At 32.5% G+C, this 23,346-nt stretch overlaps 1 long non-coding RNA gene across 1 annotated transcript in view; it reads left to right on the forward strand.

The window, feature by feature from the left end:
- Positions 1-511: 511 nt before the first annotated feature.
- Positions 512-23,346, forward strand: part of LOC309863284 — a 45,637-nt gene continuing 22,802 nt past the window's right edge. The window contains exon 1 of the long non-coding RNA XR_014310968.1: positions 512-591. This is a non-coding gene — a long non-coding RNA (uncharacterized lncRNA). The remainder of the gene's footprint in view (positions 592-23,346) is intronic.

A 23,346-nucleotide genomic window follows, 5' to 3' on the forward strand; every position in this document is an offset into this window, starting at 1 on the left:
ACTTCTTACTTGTCATTGTGCTTGCTGATTTTTCTCTTTTCTGTTGAAGCATGAAAATTCATGTAGGTAGACTATATAAGAATGATGAAAAGTTTTCATTTTCAACAGTTTTCTACTGAGTTGTTTTTTCATCCATAATGTGACTTTTTATGGGTCTCTGATCCAGCCCAGTAGCTGTCAAGAAGATTGATGAGGCTGATGTTTAGAAATGTTTAAAAGTTTGGGTCCCTCAGTATTTGAACAAAAGAGCAATGAAAAGTTTTGTGAAAGTTAATTGGTTAATACCCTGATGGGTGAAGAGGCATATATTAGAAAATAAGTCATTTTTAGCAGAAAACATTCACTTTTGAATTAGTGATATCTTGCCATTTCATGGTTTTATTTGAATCACTTTTTCACACTCAGTCTACAGTCATCTAAAGATCACACCAAGTGCTTACCCGTACTAATGCTTAACCACCTCTGTGTTCCATATCTGACTGTAAAGGCTGGTTTAAAATTGTATCAATTTCAGTTACTCTTAGAAATGGCATCACTTACTTGTGGAGCATAAGGAATCACATGGAGGACATTAGAAGATGGAAAGGAGAGGTGAGTTGGGGGAAATTGGAGGGGGATACAAACCATGAGAGACTGTGAACTCAGAAACAAACAGGGTTTTGGAGGGGAAAGGGGTATGGGGCTGGGTGAGCATCCTGGTGCGTATTAAGGAGGGCATGTATTGCATGGAGCACTGGGTGTGGTGCATAAACAATGAATTTTGGAACACACACACACAAAATAAAATTAAATTAAATTTTTAAAAAAAGAAATACATCAGTTATTTTTTGCATCAATTTTCTTTTCTTGTTTGGCTTATGTATGCAAAAAAGAAGATGCTGCTTTTCTAATAACTTGTCCATATTCAACTTTGTGTAATAAAGTTTATAAACTATGACAGCCGACCAGGGACCTATTGTTTACTGCCATTTACTAAATTTGTCTTTTTTTTTTTAATAATGCTAATATGGGAGCTGAGCTACAATGTTGTTATAGGCATTTCAAAGCATTATATCATGAGAAAAATAGGAGTTTAGAAATGTTTAATTCCCCCCCCCTTTCCTTTCAGCTGTTGACAATGAAAAATACCAGTGGTTAGGAAAAAAGTAGTTGTCAGTCAATGTTTATTGCCAAAAATCTAATCTTTAACCAATAGCTGTCCAATGAAATACTCAAATTGTTGATCATTTACCAAGTACACAGAGAGTTATAATGCTAAGAGTAAAGAAGAAGAAGAAGAAGAAGAAAAAGAAGAAAGGTGTAAGAAGTAATTCAGATTCATAATCTATATTAATAATTTAATTAAAATTTCAAAATTAAAATCTTGTAATGAAAAGTTTTTCATTTTAACTATTAAAAATAAACAATTACATTGAAACCTCACTATGTGAAAATCTACTAGGTTGAATTCCCAATTTAATTATTAAAGAAATGTCATAATTATGCATAATCAAATAGAACACTTAAAGTCGATAAATGTATGTTCTTTGTAATTTTTCTGAGTTTCTTAACATGTTTAGCTGCTTTTACAGTTTGTTCTGACAATCAATAGAATATAAACTTATAAGGGACAAAGATTTTTGTTCTTTCACTAATATTTTCAAACTGCATCAAATAGTTTTAATAGTAGTAAGGTTTCAGAAATACTTTTAAAATGAATGAAATGCACAGACAAATGAATGAGCAATTCAGAAAGAGCCAACAATTTGTCCTTTGCTGGTCCTTTAAAACCCAAATGGGTATTGGCCCTAAAAAGAGTTAGATATTATTAACCCTTTTTACATATAAGAGAATAGTGTCTCAAGAGTTAAATTAACTAACCAAAGTTATATAGCTAGTAAGACAAAATAAAAATCCACACCATTTAACTTCAGCTCTTAATTTTACCCTGGAAGTTTTCATCGATGCTTAAGATTTAAAATGAATATAATTTAACTTGGGCATACAGTAGACCCATTTTTAACATTGACACAAAATATCTTCAATGAAATTATCTTCAGAAGAAAGAGAAAAATATGATGATATGTCTAGCAGGTGAAAAACAGTAGTTCATCCAAATATAACACACTATTATTCAGAAGATATCACAGTAGAGAGATTGTTAAATGAAGATCAAAAATAATATTAGCAATTGTTAATACCAAAATTTGCTCAGAAATGCTAATGCCAAAAATTTTTAATGATTGTCTTAAGTTTTCACTTTTTTTAAAAAAGCAATCTGCTACTTTAAAATATTTATTTTGAATATTTATTAAGAAATTTTGAAATTAATTTGCATATTTATTTCCAAATTCATTTTCATTTCCACATATGCTTTGGATTTAACCAAACTTGAAATATTTATTTTTTCCATAATAATAAGTATTTGTTTTACTTTACTTTGAGACCTGTAGGAAGAAGAAGAAAGTAAGAATTATGCTATGGGTTAAACTTTCTCCTCCCTATTTATTTATTTTTTTTTAAATTTTCTATTTATTTATTTGACAGACAGAGATCACAGGTAGGCAGAGAGCCAGACAGAGAGAGAGGAAGGGAGGCAGGCTCCCCACCGAGCAGAGAGCCCAATGAGGGGCTCAATCCCAGGACTCTGGGATCATGATCTGAGCCGAAGGCAGAGGTTTTAACCCACTGAGCCACCCAGGTGCCCCTCTCCTCTCTATTTTAATGATGGACTTTTTCTTTTCCTACCATTCATGGTTGTATTACACATGATACACTTGTAAACAAATGCCAACAAATCAGGGATTATGACAGTTTGGTCTATTTTAGATAATAATTTTGAATTTTCAATGATCTGTCTTTTTTTAAACTTTAATTACTTATTTCTTAATTATATTTCTCTGTGGATCACTTTTTAGAGGTTTTGAGATTAACATTCTGAGCTTCTATGAATAGTCCATGAATATTTGATATGACCATGTGTTCTGTTTTCCTTTTTAGGATACAAATCTCTGAATGTGCATATGTCTGTTGTGTGAGATTTTGTCATTTCAGCAGTCATATTAATCTTATGTCTATTATATAGTTTCATGGTTTCTATTTTTACTTGTAATTTTTTGGACACTTGCTATATACACTTTTATATTTTATTCTTTCAGAATAAATTAATAATTAGTAACAAGTATAATAAATTAAAATATTTTGAATTGTCTGTAATGATTAATTGGAAGAAATAAATATAACATTGCACATCTTCATGTAAGGTGAGATGTTTGCTTCTTTTCTGCATTTAACTTTAATTCCCTATCTGTTTTTCAATTTTAAGTACAGTATCAGGATGTAAATTCATACAATGAAGTTTAACATATGTTTTCATATTATCTTTTATTTTGGGTTTTTTGGCCACATTTTGTTATCCCATAAAACACATTTATTTATAATTAACTCTGCTTTGTCTTTCTTTTTTATCTCTTGTTTTTACATTTCTAATTCTTTATATAGGTGACACTTGAACTACATGAGTGTGAACTGTATGGATCCACTTATACATGCATTTTTACAGCAAAAGCACTGCAAATGTATTTTCTCTTCCTCATAATTTTCTTAACATTTTCTTTCCTCTAGCTTAGTTTATTGTAAGAATACAGTATATAAATATATATAACATACACAATATGTGTTATTGACTATGTTATCAGTAAGGCTTCTGGTCTATTAGTAGTTAGTGTTGGGTAAGTTAAAAATTATATGTGGATTTTCAACTATCTGGGGGGACAGGGGTTGGCACCCTTAGTCCCCACATTGTTCATGGGTCAACTGCATTTTTATTTCCCTTTTCATGGTTTTTTTTCTCAAATTTTCTCTTAATTTTCCAGAATAAATACATCCAAATAATTTTCACAACTAGAGTAGGTATCTTCATTTCTGTATATGTTATTTCTTAAGCCCAACTTTCTGAAGAAGAGTACAATTGCATGCATTTAATAGATAATGTTTGTTTTGTCCTCTTGTTTTCAAAAATTTTGTTTACAGATTTTTGGTAGCAAAGGAAATAAGAAGTAATATTTTAGAATTTATCTTTAAAGCCTCAATAGTCTTTTTTTAAATAAAACAGAACCATTCTGTATTCAACTTGCTATTAAATAGATTTTGAAGTATTGTAATCAATGGAATAGTTTGTGATATTAGTGAAGTAATGGTCCATCATTTTAAAGTTTTAAATATAGAATTGAAATCTGTTGCCTTTCTATATCTTATCTTTTGCACAAGTTCTGTCCTCTGCTTAGACACTTATTTATTTATGTATTTATTTATTCTTTGGAATTCAGCAAGTACAGAGACTTCAAAATGTACTGATGATTTTTAAATTCACACTCATACTGAAATCTTTGCTTTAGCTATGTTCTCCCATCTCAACAATGATCAATATCTTATGGGTATTTTCATTTAAATGCATCTTGTAGTCAAGATTACCTCATAATCAAACTGACATTTTTTTCTTCCTTTCCAAACTGATTTCATCTATTCCTTTTCATATATATCTCAATATACTGTTTAAACAACTTCCAATATTTGGTAAATAAGCTTATTTAGATGATCTGTCTAAACAGTTCAGTATTTTCCTGATTATTAAAAATTGTGAGTTCTACCTGAGCTTATAAGTAAAAAAAAATAGTTTGTGTCACCAATTTTATGAAATCAAAGCAATAATAAATTCATTAGCCCACTTTTTTTCTACTCTAATCACACTCAAGTCTTTTTCCTGCAACAATTTTTAAATGTTCATTTTTTAAAAGATTTATTTATTCATTTTAGAGAGAGGGGATGAGTGGGAGGAAGGGTAGAAGGAGAGGAATCCTCAGTCTCCCCACAGAGCATGGAGCCTGACACAGGGCTCAGTCTCAGGACCCTGATATTATGACCTGAGCTGAAACCAAGACTCACTTGAGATGAACAATGAGTGGTGAACATGGTGAACAATTACTTCACCATGTTCATGCTATCTGTTTTGTTTTTCTTGGATTTGTTCTTATGGTTCAGTTAATCCTCCTATAATCATTTTTCTCAAACTAATCATAATCTTTATGTTATGACCACCTTCAAAGTTTTCATTACTTTGTTTTACAGTAGTTGCCTTTTCTTTCCATTTTTAAAAATTAAGTCTTTCTGTTTTTAGAGTTGTTTTAGGTTCATAGCAAAATTAAGAAGGTACGGAGATTTTTTATACATGATTTACCCCCAAACAAGTATAGCCTCCCCATTATCTACATCTCCAACCAGAGTTGTACATGTGTAATAATTGATTAATCAACATTGACACATCATAATCATCCGAAGTCTATAGTTTACATGAAGTTTCACTCTTGGTATTGTACATTTTATGGATTTGGACAAACCTATGGCATTTATTCACCATTATGACATTACACAGAGTATTTTCACTGCTTTAAAAATTTTCTTTGTTCCTCTGATTCATTTCCAAAACTGAGGATATTTATTAAATTGTTTCATTATATTAGATATATTAAATATTATATTAAAATTAAAGACATTAATCAGTTTTTCATGGAAACAAATCAGTTATCATTTATAAGAAGAAAATACAAGTTCTATTGTAAAACCTAAATATTATTTTTCCCCAAGTGCACATTACCAATAACATACTTAACCAATCAGAATCCTGCAAGGAGACATCCTTGTGAAATGTTTGTGTGTGTGTGTGTGTATGTGTGTGTGTGTGTCTGTGCACATGCACATGTATACTCACAAAATTATTTGACTCTTCAAATAATTTGTCCAGAAAACCTTTATCCCCTTGTGAAATTCCAGAAAACATAGAATAAATATTTCTAAGTTTCAGTTAATTAGTTTTTCCAGAAAGAGATATTAAAATTAAAGTCAATAAATAATAAAATGGGGAAAAGGGGACAAGGACGAATACTAAAATAAAACTCCTATCTGTAAAAAAGCCATTTAGCTTTGTGAACAGCTGCACCTCAGAAAGTCAGGCATATGAGCAATTAAAATGAAAGAAGATGATTTTATTATACCTTAGTAATCGTGATTGATCTTATAGAGCTTCTGTTTACTATACATCAAGAAACAATCTAGGATGCTGTTTAAAACAAAGTTCATAATCCTTGTTTAATAGATTTCAGTACCTCAGGCAATATAATAGTGTGAAAAATGATTAAAACTTACCTGTCTATGTGTAATCAATAAAACCTCTCTAAAATTGGTAAGGTCCAAAAGACTCCTCAGTGAGCTTGTCAGTGCTGTGTCTATGGAATTCCAAGTAAACCATCTAATGCTATTTTCACACACAAAGTTTATTAGATATCTCATCCCTGTCTTAGCATTGAAGTCAGCTAAGTAGTCAAATTGAAAGCTCATTTTTTACAATATGTAGTTAGACCAAAAATGCATCTAAACCTTAACAGAAATATATCAGACTGAGGTATTAAGAAAGATTAGAAAACATACATATATGTAAATTTAAGATAACAACCACAATATTCTACAGTGGTAGATGTTAAAGAGGAAGTTGACTCAATTATAAAATTGAAAAAATACAGCTAATAAGGATTATTATTCTTTTGTATTACTTAAGACTTTAATCCTGCATTATGAAATATGATATCTAGACTTTTGAAATGAAAGGATGAACAAAATTCTGACTTCGGAAATAAATTTTAATTCCCATTAGAGTTTTGGGACTCTGTCATTACATACTTACAAATGATATCATGGAAATTTCTTATTAATTTAAGCTTTTAAAGAATTTAATCTTCTTCCACCAGTGTAAAAAAAAAAAAAAAAAAAGATGGTGCCATTATTTGTTCTGCAGTGATACAAGGATATATATAACTTTTTTATTGCATGAAATCTTTCTCACTGTATTCTCACTATGATTTTCACAGAAAAAGAACATGGAGCTCAACTTTTGTCCACATATAACTTTCATGAAATGACTACATTTTGGTAAATTTCCATTTTTAGTGAACCTAAAGAAAAAGGAAAAATTTTAAATTTAGTAATATGGTAATTTTAACACTCATCATATTTCATGTAAATAAATATTTAAATTAATTTATTATCTTTGTAAACATTTAGGACTCATCACTCATAACTATTTCTCTTGACTATAATTATAATTACTTGGATTAAGTTAATATTTGTTTTAGTAATCCTGGTGTATTATAATAAATTACCAGAACTGGGTAAGTTTGAATAGTAGAAATTTATTTCCAGAGTTCTGGAGATTGGAAGTTCCCAGTTAGGGTGCCAGCATGGCCATATTCTGGTGATATGGCCTCTTCTTGGGCATGTTCTCACTTAGCCTCTCATAAAGAAGAGAGAGGAGAGAGTCAAGATGGAGGAGGAGTAGCAGGCTATGATGACATCAGGTAATAGGAGATCAGCTAGATTGTTTATCAAACCACAGGAGATCAAAGAGAAGAAGAGCAGCAATTCTAGACACGGAAAATCAACCACTTTCGGAAAAGTAGGATATGTGGAGAAGTTAATCCAACGTGATGGGAAGATAGACTATGGGGGAAGGGCCTGCTCCTGGTAAGTGGTGGAGCAACAGAGCACAAAATCAGAACTTTTAAAAGTCTGCTCCACTGGGGGACGTTAATCCAGAGGCTAGCCAGGGTGAAGGCCCAGTGGGGACAGCGTGGTCTCAGGTCCCATGGGTCACAGAAAGATCAGGAGTATCTGAGTATTGCAGAGCTTGCAGGTATTGGAGCAGGGAAGCTGGCTATAGAGACGGAGCCCAAGAGTGAGCTCTCACCTCAGGGTTACCTTAAATTGTGATCTGTGGCACAGTCAGACCACTGCTTTTTGAGCAGGGACCCCACAGGATCCAAGGAGACCCCCTCTGGAAGAGTATAGGTATCTGCTGGGTTTGGAGACTCCAGGCAGGGCTGTGTGCCAGAGACAGAGATGCTTGGTCACAGGCTGTGTGAGCTTGGAGTGCAGTTGGAGGTCAGGGAGATGGGAGTGATTGAGCACTTTTCTTCGAGGGTGCACTGAAGAGTGGGGCCCCAAGCTCTCGATTCCTCCAGGCCAGGGATTGGGAGGCCACCATTTTCATTCCTGTCTTCCAGAACTCTACAGAAAGCATCCAGGGAACAAAGGCTCCCCCAAATCAAACCCAAGTAGAGTATTTAGCCTGGCCCCCTGGTAAGGTGATGCAATTCTGCCTCGAGCAAAGACACTTGAGAATCACTACAACAGGCTCTTCCCCCAGAAGATCAGTAAGAAATTTAGCCAAGACGAAGTTCACTTACCAAGGAGAACAGTAGAATTGCAGAGGAGGAGAATGCAAAGCATGGAATTCATGGCTTTCTCTCCATGATTCTTTAGTCTTGCAAAGTTAATTTTTTTAGTTTTATTTTTTTCTTATGCCAATTTTTTTTAACTGTTACTCTTTCCTCCTTTAATGTTTTTTAACTACTTTATCTTAACAATACCCTTCATTAAAACAATATTTTTGAACCTCTATTATTATAGTCATATTTTATCCTTTATTGTATCTAACTTTATTTTTTGTATACACATAGGGTGTTTTCTTCTAAAAAAAAATTGGGATACAACTTCTTCTAATAGATCAAAATATACCCTAAATCTAGTACAGGGCCTGTTCTAGTCTCCAGCCTGAGCAAATTCTCTCCACTTTCTTTTTCTTTATTCTCCCAACCAACTTATCACCTCCTTTTTTAGAAATTTTTTAAACAATTTCCATTTTTATAGTCATATTCCATCCCTTCATCGTGTTTACTCTTATATATATACATACATATGTATATGTATGTACCCAAATTTTAAAGAATGAAAAACTTATATATATACATTATGTATATATATAAGTTTTTCATAGGTTTTTCATTCACACATACATATGTATGTGTGTATATCACACACACGCATCATAAATACATATGTATGTATATATATGTTTTTCATTCTTTAAAATTTGGGGAGGTAGTATCTTCTAAGAGATCAAAATACTCCCCAAATTAAGTGAGTGACTCTGTTCTATTCACCAGCCTAATATATATATATTTTCTTTTATATATTTTTCTTCATTTATTTTTTCTTTTTTTTAACTTCTTTTTAGCCTCTTTCTGCCCCCCCACAATTTGGGGTCTCTTCTGATTTAGTTAAAGCACATTTTCCTGGGAACTTTGCCACCCTTTTAGTGTTTTATTCTCTCCTTTATATATTCTTATATGGATAAAATAACTAGGTGGAAAAACTCACCAGAAAAACAAAAACAAAACAAAACAAAACAAACAAACAAAAAAACAACAAGAAACAGTACTGAAGGCTAAAGACCTAATCAGTACAGGCATTGATAATATGTCAGATCTAGAGTTCAGAATGACAATTCACAAGCTGTTAGCTGGGATCGAAAAAGGCATTGAAGATATTAGAGAAACACTGTCTGGAGAGATAAAAGCCCTTTCTGGAGAAATAAAAGAACTAAAATCTAACAAAGTTGAAATTTTAAAAAAGCCATTAATAAGGTGCAATAAAAAAATGGAAGCTCTTAGTACTAGGATAAATGAGGCAGAAGAGAGAATTAGGGATATAGAAGACCAAATGACAGAGAATAAAGAAGCTGTGCAAAAGAGAGACAAACAACTATTGGACCATGAGGGGAGAATTCGAGAGATAAGTGAAATCATAAGACAAAACATTAGAATAATTGGGAGTCCAGAAGTAGAAGAAAGAGAGAGGGGAGCAGAAGGTATATTGGTGAGAGTTATTGTAGAGAATTTTCCTAATATGGCAAAGGGAACAAGCATCACAATCCAGGAGACACAGAGAACTCTCCTCAAAATCAATAAGAATAGGTCCATACCCTATCATCTAATAGTAAAATTTACAAGTCTTAGTGACAAAGAGAAAATCCTAAAATCAGCCCAGGACAAGAAGTCTGTAACATACAGTGCTAAAAAATTAGATTGGCAGCACACTTATCTGCAGAGACCTGGCAGGCCAGAAAGAACTGGCAAGATATATTCAGGGCATAAATGAGAAAAACATGCAGTCAAGAATACTATTTCCAGCTAGGCAATCATTGAAAATAGAAGGAGAGATAAAAAGCTTCCAGGACAAACAAAAACTAAAAGAATTTGTCAACACCAAATGAACTCTACAGGAAATATTGAAAAGTGTCCTCTAAGCAAAGAGAAAGCCTGAAAGTAGTAGACCAGAAAGGAACAGAGACACTATACAGTAATAGTCACCTTATAAGCAATACAATGGCACTAAATTCATATCTCTCAATAGTTACCCTGAATGTAAATGGGCTAAATGCCCCAATCAAAACACAAAGGGTATCAGAATGGACAAAAAAAGAAAAAAAATTAATATAATGTCTACTGTCTACAAGAAGCTCATTTTAGACCTAAAGACACCTCCAGATTTAAAGTGAGAGGGTGGAAAGCAATTTACCATATTAATGAACATCAAAAGAAAGCTGAGGTGGCAATCCTTATATCAGATCAATTAGATTTTAAGCCAAAGACTATAATAAGAAATGCAGAAGGACACTGTATCATACTCAAAGGATCTGTCCAACAAGAAGATCTAACAATTTTAAGTATCTATGCCCCTAACATGGGAGCAGCCAACTATATAAACCAATTAATAACAAAATCATAAATCACATTGACAATAATACAATAATAGGAGGGATGTTCACTCTCCCCTCACTGAAATGGACAGATCATCCAAGCAAAAGATCAACAAGGAAATGAAGGCCTTAAATGACACACTGGACCAGATGGACATCATAGATATATTCAGATCATTCCATCCCAAAGCAACAGAATACACATTTTTCTCTAGTGCACATGAAACATTCTCCAGTATAGATCACATCCTGGGTCATAAATCAGGTCTCAACTGGTGTCAAAAGATTGGGATCATTCCCTGCATATTTTCAGACTACAATTCTCTGAAGCTAGACCTCAATCAAAAGAGGAAATTTGGAAAGAACCCAAATACATGGAGACTAAAGAATATCCTTCTAAAGAATGAATGGGTAAAACAGGAAATTCAAGAAGAACTGAAAAAAAAAATCATGGAAACAAATGATAATGAAAACGCAACTGTCCAAAATCTGTGGCACAGCAAAGGCAGTCCTAATAGGAAAATATATAGCGATATAAGCCTTTCTCAAGAAACAAGAAAGGTCTCAAATACATAACCTAACCCTACACCTAAAGGAGCCGGAGAAAGAACAACAAAGGAAGCCTAAACCCAGCAGGAGAAGATAAAAAATAAAAATCAGAGCAGAAATCAATTAAATAGAAACCAAACAAAAGCAAACAAACAAAAAAAACAAAACACAATGGAACAAGTCAATGAAACTAGGAGCTGGTTCTTTGAAAGAATTAATAATATTGATAAACCCCTGGCCAGACTTATCAAAAAGAAAAGAGAAAGGACCCAAATAAATAAAATCATGAATGGAAAAATGGTCCATGCTCATGGATTGGAAGAACAAATATTGTGAAATTGTCTATGCTACCTAAAGCAATCTACACATTTAGTGCAATCCCTACCAAACTCCCATCCATTTTTTTTTCCAAAAAATGGAACAAATAATCCTAAAATTTATATGGAACCAGAAAAGACCTCGAATAGCCAAAGGTATACTGAAAAAGAAAGCCAAAGTTGGTGTCATCACAATTTCAGGCTTCAAGCTCCATTACATCTGTCATCATCAAGACAGTATGGTACTGACAAAAAAACATACACATAGATCAGTGGAACAGAATAAAGAGCCCAGAAATACACCCTCAACTCTATGGTCAAATAATCTTCAACAAAGCAGGAAACAACGCCCAATGGAAAAAGGACAGCCTCTTCAACAAATGGTGTTGGGAAGCTTGGACAGCGACATGCAGAAAAATGAAACTAAACCATTTCCTTATACCACACACGAAAATAAACTCAAAATAGATGAAGGACCTCAATGTGAGAAAGGAATCCATCAAAATCCTTGAGGAGAACACAGGCATCAACCTCTTTGACCTCAGCTGCAGCAACTTCTTCCTGGGAACATCGCCAAAGGCAAGGGAAGCAAAGACAAAAATGAAGTATTGAGAAATCATCAAGATCAAAAGCTTCTGCACAGCCAAGAAAACAGTCATCAAAACCAAAGACAACTGACTGAATGGAAAAAGATATTTGCAAATGACATATCAGATAAAGGGCTAGTACACAAAATCTATAAAGAATTTGGCAAACTCAACACCCAAAGAACAAATAATCCAATCAAGAAATGGGCAGAGGACATGAACAGACATTTTTGCAAAGAAGACATCCAGATGGCCAACAGACACATGAAAAAGTTCTCCATATCACTCGGCATCAGGGAAATACAAATCAAAACCACAATGAGATATCACCTCACACCAGTCAGAATGGCTAAAATTAACAAGTCTGTCCTTGGAGCACCCAGGTGGTTCAGTCATTAAGCATCTGTCTTCAGCTCACGTCATAAGCCCAGGGTCCTTGGATAGAGTTCTACATCGGGCTCCCCGCTCTGCAGGAGACCTGTTTTTCCTTCTCCCATTCCCCTTGCTTGTATTCCCTCTTTCACTGTCTCTCTCTCTCTCTGTTAAATAAAATCTTAAAAAATAAAGGATTTTATCTTTCCCTCTTCCTCTGTCCCCCTTACTCATCCCTGTTCATGCACTCTCTCCCTCCTCTCTCTCTAAGGGGGAAGAAACAGGGGGAGGGGGAGAAACATAAAGGTGTCCTTATCTTCAGGTGAATGCATGATCTCTAAATACTACAATTGACCTGAATCCTTTGTGGGATATTTCCAATGTTCATATTAATTCTATCCTAACAAGACACCACTCTTCTAACCTCATTTACCCTTAATTCCTTCATCTAAAATACAGCCACAGTGGCAATTAAGGTTTCTGATAAAAATGGAGAGACACAATTCAGTTAATAGCAATGTAATTTCATCTTATTCCATTATACAATTTTGCAATGGAAAGCTAAAAACCTACGTTAGACCAAATTCTGAGAAGGGCTAAAATGATCTCTGATTACTTCATACTATTATTTGCTAAATTCTCTTTCTAATCTTGCTTCCTTGGTGATTTTTTTTTTTTTTTTTTCACTAGATCTTCCTGGGTAGTTTTTTTTTCTTTTTTTCATTTTTTTTTTAATATTACGTTATGTTAATCACCATAGAGTATGACATTAATTTTTGATGTAGTGTTCCATGATTCATTGGTTGTGTATACCACCCAGAGCTCCATGCAATATGTGTCCTTCTTAATACCCATCACCAGGTTCACCCATCCCCTCAGCCCCCTCCCCTCTAAAATCCTTATTTTGTTTCTGGAGTCCATAGTCTCTCTTGGTTCATTATCCACTCTGATTTCTCTCCCTTCATTTTTCCCTTCCTTCTCCTAATGTCTTTCATGCTATTCCTTATGTTCCACAAATAAGTGAAACAATATGATAATTGATTTTCTCTAATTTATTTAACTTAGCATAATCTCCTCCAGTCCCATTAATGAAAAAGTTGGGTATTCATCCTTTCTGATGGCTGAGTAATATTCCATTGTGTATATGGACCACATCTTCTTTTCCATCCATCTGTTGAAGGGCACCTTAGCTCTTTCCATAATTTGGCCATTGTGGCCATTGTTGCTATGAACATTGGGGTGCATATGGCCCTTCTTTTCACTACATCTGCATCTTTAGGGTAAATTCCCAGCAGTTCAATTGCTGAGTCATATGGTATCTCTATTTTTAATATTTTGAGGAACTGCCACACTGTTTTCAAAAGTGGCTGCACCAACTTGCATTCTCACCAACAGTGTAAGAGGGTTCCCTTCTCTCCACAACTTCTCCAACAGTTGTTGTTTCTTGCTTTGTCAATTTTTGCCATTATAACTGGTGTAAGGTGATATCTCAATGTGGTTTTGATTTGAATTTCCCTGATGATGATGATGAATATTTTTGATGTGTCTGTTAGCCATTTGTATGTCTTCTTTGGAGAAGTGTCTGCTCATGTCTTTGGCACATTTTTTGACTTTATTATTTTCTTTTTGGGTGAGTTTGAGATTTCCCTTGTTTTTGGAGACATGTCTTGAAAGAAGTTGCTGGCTGATGTTGAAAAGATCACTGTCTATGTTCTCCTCTAGGATTTTGATGGATTCCTGTCTCACATTGAGGTCTTTCATCCATTTTGAGTTTATCTTTGTGTATGGTGTAAGATAATGGTCAGGTTTCATTCTGTTTATAGCTGTCCAATTTTTCCAGCATCATTTATTGAAGGGACTGTGTTTTTTTCCATTGGATATTTTTTCCTGCTTTGTCAAAGATTAGTTGAGAGTCCATATCTGGGCTCTCTATTCTGTTCCATTGGTCTATGTTTTTGTGCCAGAACCATGTTTTTGTGCCAGTACCATGTAGTCATGTACTAAAATCACTGATTAATTTGTTCTATATCTTCACATAGTCTGAACCGAGCTTAAAGCCAGAACAAAAGTGACTTTATTTAGTCTAGCACATTGGTTTTTAAAGTAAATAATCAGGTAAAATGAGATAGAGAATGACTCTGGGAAGGCAGACAAAAAATATCTGGCACACTATTATGTATTCATAACAGCAAATGATAAGGGGATTATAAGTTATAGAATTTATGGAAGGTGAATCATTTGAATAATCAATCCTACTTTTAATTTCACTTTGCTTCTACCACAGCTACCATCACACAAAGCTGTTAAGAAATATATTTCCATGAAATTTATTAATTCATTGAAGACTTGTCTCAAGTTGTAAAAGATCAGTATTTAACTCTAAAACAAATCATTTTAATCCAATTTGCCATGATCCACCATGAAGAAAAAAAGTGAAAAAAAAATCCTTCTAACAACAAAAATGTATGATAATTAAGGGAAATAAAATCAATACAGATTAGGAAGGAAGAAATAAAATAGCCTTTACCATCAGGTGGCATGAGTTTCTATGCACAATATTTCAAAGAATTGAAACAGCAACCAAAAAGACCTCCATGAACTAATAAGTGATTTTAGAAAGATCACAGCATACAAGGTTATTATACAATGGTCAATATACTAACAATGAACACTTGAAATTTAAAGTTGAAACTATAATACCATTTATAATAGAAACCCCCCAAATATGCATAAGGCCTACATGCAGAAAACTATAAAACTCATATGAAAGAAACCAAGTAATATTGAAATAAATGAAAAAGAAAATACCATGTTCTTGGAGCAGAAGATACAATATAGTAAACCTATTAATTATCCTCAAATTGAAGGAGCAGTAATAGAACAACTTAAAAGGTAACTTGATAGAAGTTTTTTTTCCTATTGGACAGAAACTTAGCAGGCTTAGACTTTTTCCATCAGAGTACCTCTCTTAGACACCTTTTTTTTTTTCATTATATTTAGAAATATCTTCTATATTTTTTCTCTGTGACAAACAGTAATTTTTTGTATGTGTGTGCACATACGTGCACATGCATAACACTTTCAAATATAAAATCTTAGGTTGAAAAAAATTTATTTCTTTAAACTATGGAGCATTTTATTGTGTAAGAAAAACTTTTTAAAACTAATATAATTTTCTTCTGCTTTGCTTTTAAAACTGTCCATCAGCCCTTACAGGCAATCTTATATTTTGCCAATTTATCGATCCTCCAACTTTTCCCCTTAGGCAGATAAATGGCATATCATTCAGCCATTCTCTTGCCATTGGGGCCCTCACATACAGTGTCAATGGCAGCTGTGACTCTTTAGTCAATTTAAGGAAGGAGGATTGTGCAGCAAGCCCACAGTGTGGCCTTAAGACAAGGAATATGACAGGCATAGTTTCGAGAGCATATTGAAGTCCAGCTTTAGAATCAATCTCAGCATTGGGCATTTTTGAAAATGAAAAAGTATATTGATACTTTCTTTTTGGCTACATAAGTGTTGTCTCTCATGTTGTCTCTCATAGGAATCCAGTGATTTCAAAAGTAGATACTGCAAAGCAGAGGCTGAAATGCTGTCTCTGAAACAAATCTCAGTTGAAAGTTAAGATCAAGTAGTTTCAAGCTAAGATGGAATTTGCTTGTAAATGTTTAAGAAGATAAATGGAGATTTTGACTAGGTGTGTATGAAAAGGATTGTAGAAACAAATAGCATTATTGTGAACTATATGCTTTATAGAGCCTCCTTTCAATCTAATAGTAATGATCTAATTTATAAATTCATATAAATGTGGATAATTTTGAGATGGACATTTTAAACCTAGAAGATGGCATTCCTGCCTATTTAATTCACTTGTCAGAAAGACTATGCATTGTATTGTATCCAAATTTCACTACCTATTATTTGGGTGAATTTGGATAGATCCTATAACTACTAAAGTTTGAATTTCATTATCTATAGTTTGGGTATAACAGTATTAGCCTCAAATTATTTGGACAGAATTGAATGAGATAATCCATTATAACTAAGAATTTAGAAAATAGCTGTTATATAGGTGCTCAATATATTGAGTTATTTTTATTATAAATCAAATTATGTTATCCATGGTAACTGTAGTGGAATAGTTTATACAAATTAACATATTTTTTTAAATTGCAGATTGGCAAAAAATCATAAGATGCTACCCTTTGGGTTGATTTTGCACAGTTACTATAATATCAAATTTTAATTCTAAGCTTCCAAAGTATATGAATTTTATATGATAACAAATATGTGAACAAAAATCTAGGAAATATTATTTTTATATTAAATATATGAATAGATCTAATATATATGATCTAATATATATAATCATATAAATCATATAAAGCTTTAATACATACATAATCATATAATCATATAAAGCTTCAGGACTTTAGGAGATGGGAACAATAAAAAATAACCCAGGATTCAAGCATCTTATTCATTCATTATTTTTCTCCCTAGTATGGTTACTACAAAGAGGTCTTATAAGATTCTCTGGAAATTGTGACTAAAATTTAGCAGATTAACATGTAAGGTTATAGATTAAAATAATATAAATAGATATTTTAATAAAAGAAACAGAAGAAGAAAGGAATCCCATGCTTCTAGGGATCAAGCTGAATAAAACTGCCCCTCCAGCAGGGCTATAGTGATTGAGTTTGCAGATGACTAATTGAGTACCCTGTAGAAGAGCAGAGCACCAGGGCTGTATTCTGTCTTTTTTCCTGAAATTTTTCTCCCAGACAAATGGCATATGAACTGTCTGTTAGATAATGTCTTGTCTGGAACACATCCTGATGTCATTGCCCAGAGAATTTATAGTCTTTATTGCAATATTCTATGAATAGAACTCTTTGTGTAACCGAGAATGATTTTTAAACTTTTACATTTCTGAATAAACAAAAATGTAAGGGGAATACATTGGTGCTAGCAGATCAGTTTTTGTTATCGTTGTTTGGTTTGGTTTAGTGCATTTGATCATCTTATTGAGGTGTTATATGCTGAGTATTTAATAACCCTTGCATTCTATTTACAATTAAAAAAAATCTCAATTAGCATCATCAGTTGTAAAAGAAATATATGTTTATTTCCTGGAAAGTGACAGAAACAAATGGCATTGATTCTGGCATATTATATGATAGCCCTCACCCATTTGCTTAGGACCTGATGCAGAAATCAATGTATTACTTGCCTGGGGAAATCCAAGGCTCTCTCTCAATTTAGATATAGGGATTCCAGATTGCATAGGTTATTAAGAAACAATCAACAATTTTTTAGAAGCTTTATTTTGTAACCTAGTTTGCAATGAAAAATCAAAGTTTTTTTGTTGATCAAATTTTGTTTTTTAGTTTGTTGTTCCAACTCTTGAAATAGTATTATAAACAGTTCTAGGCTTGTATCCTTTGAGACTCCAGCTGAGTCCAATAATGGGCATGTGCTGACTGGTTTAAGATATATCACTAGTATAATGTGACACTTCTTAAAATATCAATAAATATTTATGACATATTATTTCAATACAGTTAGAAAAGTGTGGTATGAACTTCCCTTTGAGGAGAAGTTTGTTGGTTGCCTTAAAAAACTTCTACAGATATTGAGATTGTTACAAATGTATGGTTGTTGATAGAAAATTTTCTTTCATAACTGAAAATAAAACTACTTAAATTCCAAAGTAAGTTTGTGAAGGTTAAAAAAATTTATCAGCAACACAATTTTATATTTATGATTGTTAACCTGAAACATAGTTGTTCATCAATTAAAAAAAAAAAGGAACTTCACATTAAACAAGAAAATATTTTGTTCCAAGTTAAATAAATAAATAAATAAATAAAAGGCTAAAGTAAGTGGACAAAAGCAGTGCTCACTTCATGATATGATGTGAAAGCTTAATGGTTTTTATTTTCCCCTCTGATGTGAGCGGATGTTAGTAATGTGACTCTTAAGAATGCAGGAGACAATAGTCTTGAAATCTCTTCACTAATTATGTGCTCTTCAAGACACTTTATGTCCTGTTGCTACTTTCAGTGTTTAAATAATGAGATCTAGATTAATTCATCATGTAAAAATGAGCATTAGTGACAAAAGATAGCGTTGTGGTAAATAGGCAAAATCAACCACTAGAAGACACATTGTTTAATTTTAATATGTAATATGAAAAAGTGACTTTGAAGCTTGTGTGACAATACATGACAATCATAAAAAAAATAAAAACTTGCCCACTACATAGAAATTCATCACAAGTAAACCAGCTGTGTAAGTTCATATTTATTCTATCTTCACTGTCCATTAAAAATACCACAGCCCTGGAATAAGAAATTTATAGCATAAATATCCAGAAAGATTTTCTTTTTGGTGGAAGGCAGGCCTAATTAAATCATACCTAACTAAATAGGTGACAAGCTAAGTTTTCTTTTCTTTTCTCCCCTCTTTTCCCTCTCTTTCCCACCCTCTCCATTTCCCTTTTCTCTCCCCCGCTCTCTTCCTTTATCTTTCACTATATATCAGTGTTGTCAGAAAGCTTATTTTTAATTATGGATCTGACCAAAAACAAACAAACAAAAAATTCCAAATGCAACAATTTGAAATGAAAATCAAAGCAGAGATAACAAAACCCCTCCTTTTTGTATTTTATTTTTAATGATTCCGGGGGATTGAATTTGAGGCAAGTCACCTATAAAGTAGAATATATATTTTTAGTGTGTATGCTCATTTCTGCCACATTTCTGGATCTCTCTTCATGGGTTCTAATTTTTAGTATTGGGTAACCTACTAATCCCAGCAAAAAGTTACATAGGTCATGGGATCATTTTATAGAGTATTTTATTCAAAACATCAAAGACTATCAAGAATAAATCATGGAATATGGATGGACGTTTCAACATTTAACTTGCCACTCCAAATATAGAAAGATTGAAAGGAATAAAATTTGTTATCTTGGGGGAGTAAATAGTAAGAAATGTGTTGTGATGTGTACCATTTTCATGGTGACTGGAAGGGCCTACTTCGCCAGAGCGGCTCCATTTCCTTTGAACAGCCATTTTATTGTTTATGCAATAAAACTTAAACTGACCCTGCCCCCCAGCCCCACCAGGGGACTTACTTTAAAAGCAAGTCCAGGAAACCAGTCCCAGGTAACAGAGCCCAGATACAAGGGTGGGTCAGACCAGATGGAGACATCCAATCGGTGAAGCATGCATACTCTCTCGCTAGCTACCAAGGAGTGCGAGCCCTGCCTTTTGGGCGCCAATTCTGACGAAGGTGTTAGGCTAGTTCAAATATCTACTATAGGAGGAATTGTAATTCAATTGGCCATCCCTGTGTGACCTAGCATGACTGTGCAGCTTTTTCTGTGCGTTACAATCTCATTGGCCACCTATGTGTGGCCAAGCTCAACCACATGGCCTTTGCCCTGTAAAAGTTAGTCTGTAAGGCAGGGAGGGGTCACTCTCTCTGTAAGAAGTGGTCCTGAACTTTCAGTTTGATTCTCCATGGTTGGCGTGAAATAAAGCTTTGCTTGACTTTGCTTTGTATCAGTCTCACTCCTTTGATCACAGACCCTTTAGTGACAAAATGAAAGAAAATTAAAGGACATTTTATAAAGATCCCCCTAAAATATAAAGTAAGATGATTGACAAAAATGTTTCCTTTATATGAGCTAAAAATTAAATGGGAAGAGAAGCATGTTGACACTTATCAGGGAATGATAAATTAATTTGCGGGCAGGATATATATATATATGTGTGTGTGTGTGTATATATATATGAAGTGAAAATACTTTCTTTTATACTTCTGCTTTCAAAAGATTATATCCACAAATTAAATATGCATTTATTTTGTTGTAACATCCTTTATATTATAGTATCTTAAGCCTGAATTATGTCTTTTCAAAATTATAGCTTAGAAGCATGGACTATATTAGGTCTTAAGACCTAATATAGCATATATATATATATATATATATATATATATATACACACATAAAAGACCTAATATAGCATATATATATATACATAATTATAAGATAATTATATAATTATAAGATATATATATATAATTATATATATAATTACAATTCAAATATCTACTATAGGGTGAATTGTAATTCACAATATTATAAGACATAATTATAAGACTTATAAATAAGTCTTATAATAGACTTAGAAATATAGACTTATAATATATTTTATAAATATATTATAAATATATATGTAATATAGATATTTAATATATATAAATAGACTTACAAATATATTATATAAATAGACTTATATAATATAAATTATATAATAATAGACTATAGACTATAATAATAGACTATAATAGACTAATAATAGTCTATAATAGTCTATTATTATAGTCTATAGTCTATTATATAGTCTATAGTCTAAATATAGTATATGTATATATATGTAGTCTATATATAGTCTATAATAATAGTCTATTATATAATACAAGGCTATTATATAAATAGAATTATATAATATAAATATATTATATAAATAGACTTATAAATATATTATAAGACTTATATAAGGTCTTATAATATTGTGAATTACAATTTACCCTATAGTAGATATTTGAACTAGCCTAACACCTTGGTCAGTGTGTATATATATATATATATATACACATATATATACACACACACACACATATATATATATATATATACATATCCATAATGGATTTGAAAATATATAGATTTGAATATGTGTACTCAAGGAAGTTAGTACCTGAAAAACAAAATGCTATAGATATTATAATATTACTGTTAATAAAAAAAGATATAAAATGTTATCTGCTGGATAGAAACTGGATTTATGAACTTTCATAAGTCTGGGATTGCTTATATAGTAATTATTTATTTTGGAGTGTCAAAGCAAAGTTGCACTAGACAAAGTTAAACCAGCAAGAAAGACTTTTTTCAAAGCTATTGCTGTAAGGGAGAGATTTCAGAATTCAGTCTGAACTCAATTTTACTGAAACAAAAGACATAAGTTTTAGGGTGCTGAGGTGAGGGGGAGATCTTTAGCCATTTGTGGTTGCTAATTGGCTTTATCCAAAAGGGGGAAACCTTTCTAGTACCTACATGACAAGAGGTAGTTTCACAATTTGGAGTGAGGTGCCCCCTGAAGGTAGCTCCTACTCTCCCACAGAAACTGGGTTAGAGAGGGTTACTATTTTCTTTGATGATTATATTTCAATGGGAAGGCTTCCAGTTCTTTGCGAAAGACAGCTCTATTCACGAGATTATATACAAAACTATTTGTAAAACTGTTGAAAGACTTACATCTCAAGGGATTAGGGAAGGAGTTTATGATTATAAATTTTCTAAAGTAAATTCTCTTAGATAAGGAATACTAGGGTCCTAGAGTTAGGAGAAGTCTAACATTTAGGTTGAAGGGGCCACTTAGGCAGTTTTGGTCAGTAGTGTGTTTAGGGAGAAATAAAATCTATTAAGGTAAATACAATGATTGACTTAGCATGTTGACTGTGTATAGACAACTCATTCTTTTTTTTTTTTAATATAATTTTTTATTTTTTATAAACATATATTTTTATCCCCAGGGGTACAGGTCTGTGAATCACCAGGTTTACACACTTCACAGCACTCACCAAAACACATACCCTCCCCAATTAGACAACTCATTCTTAATACAAATATTATGGACTGAAATTTATAATATGTATTTTAGTACATGGAATAAAATAATACATGGGAAAATTCTTTGAAGTTTTCCCTGGCTTTGGAAATACAAAGTAATCCAAATAGCAAAAGTTACTAAATATTACATGATATTTAATCTTAATAACACCAAATGTAATTTTTAGCTCTCTAGTGGAAGGAATTATTGAAATATAATTTGTACTTATATAGTATAAATGAGGAGAATCACAAATGATTATAAGACCTAATATAGTCCATGCTTCTAATCTATAATTTTGAGAAGAGATAATTCAGGCTTAAGATACTATAATATAAAGGATGCTACAACAAAATAAATGCATATTAAATTTGTGGATATAATCTTTTGAAAGCAAAAGTATAAAAGAAAGTATTTTCATTTTAATCTTATAGAACTGGCAGTCGTCTTCAGTTTTTCTGAGCTAAAGTATTATTCTTTTCCTAAATATTTGAACTGAACATTCAGAAATAACTTCTCTTAGTTTGTCTTTGTTACCTAGTTTGGAAGGAAAATTCTCTTTAGGAATCTTCAGATTCTATACACAATAACTACTTTCAAATTCTTGATGATGTTAAGGGCTTCTGTAATAGAAATGCTGGAAATTCAAATTTAAGATTATAGCTCTAAAATCCTATGTCATCCTCTCTTCAATTGCTGAAAATATAGGACTTAGTGAATAGGATAATTATGTAAAAGGCATTTCTGAATTAAGTGGAGGGTTGAAGATAACACTTTCCAAAACTTGTCAGCCCAAGTCCAGTTTTATCAAATTGAAAAGTACAAAATATTCTAGCAAGAATTCTGTTTTCTACTTAGAATGTAAAATTTGAAAAAAGCATTGTTTTCATTGTTATAACAATAGCAATGGAAAACCCAGACCATCTCCAAACTTCAAATGAACTTTAAACCCATCAGAAAGCTAATGACACAGAGCAACCAACTAACCTGAAACATCATTAAAAAAATAAATAAATAAAAAATAAGTGCTTACAAATCAATACAGAATATGAACGCTTGCTTATCTCGGTCAGATGGCTCTGGAGACCAGTAGGAGTAATTGTGCAGAAATTGTTAATAAATTGGTAAAAAGTGAAATGGACTAGCAAGAAATTATTGAAATACTGGGGCACTAAATACAAGGGGAATGTTCATGTATTATGCAG

The sequence above is a fragment of the Mustela nivalis genome (assembly GCF_964662115.1).
Source record: "Mustela nivalis genome assembly, chromosome: 4".
Taxonomy (NCBI): domain Eukaryota; kingdom Metazoa; phylum Chordata; class Mammalia; order Carnivora; family Mustelidae; genus Mustela; species Mustela nivalis.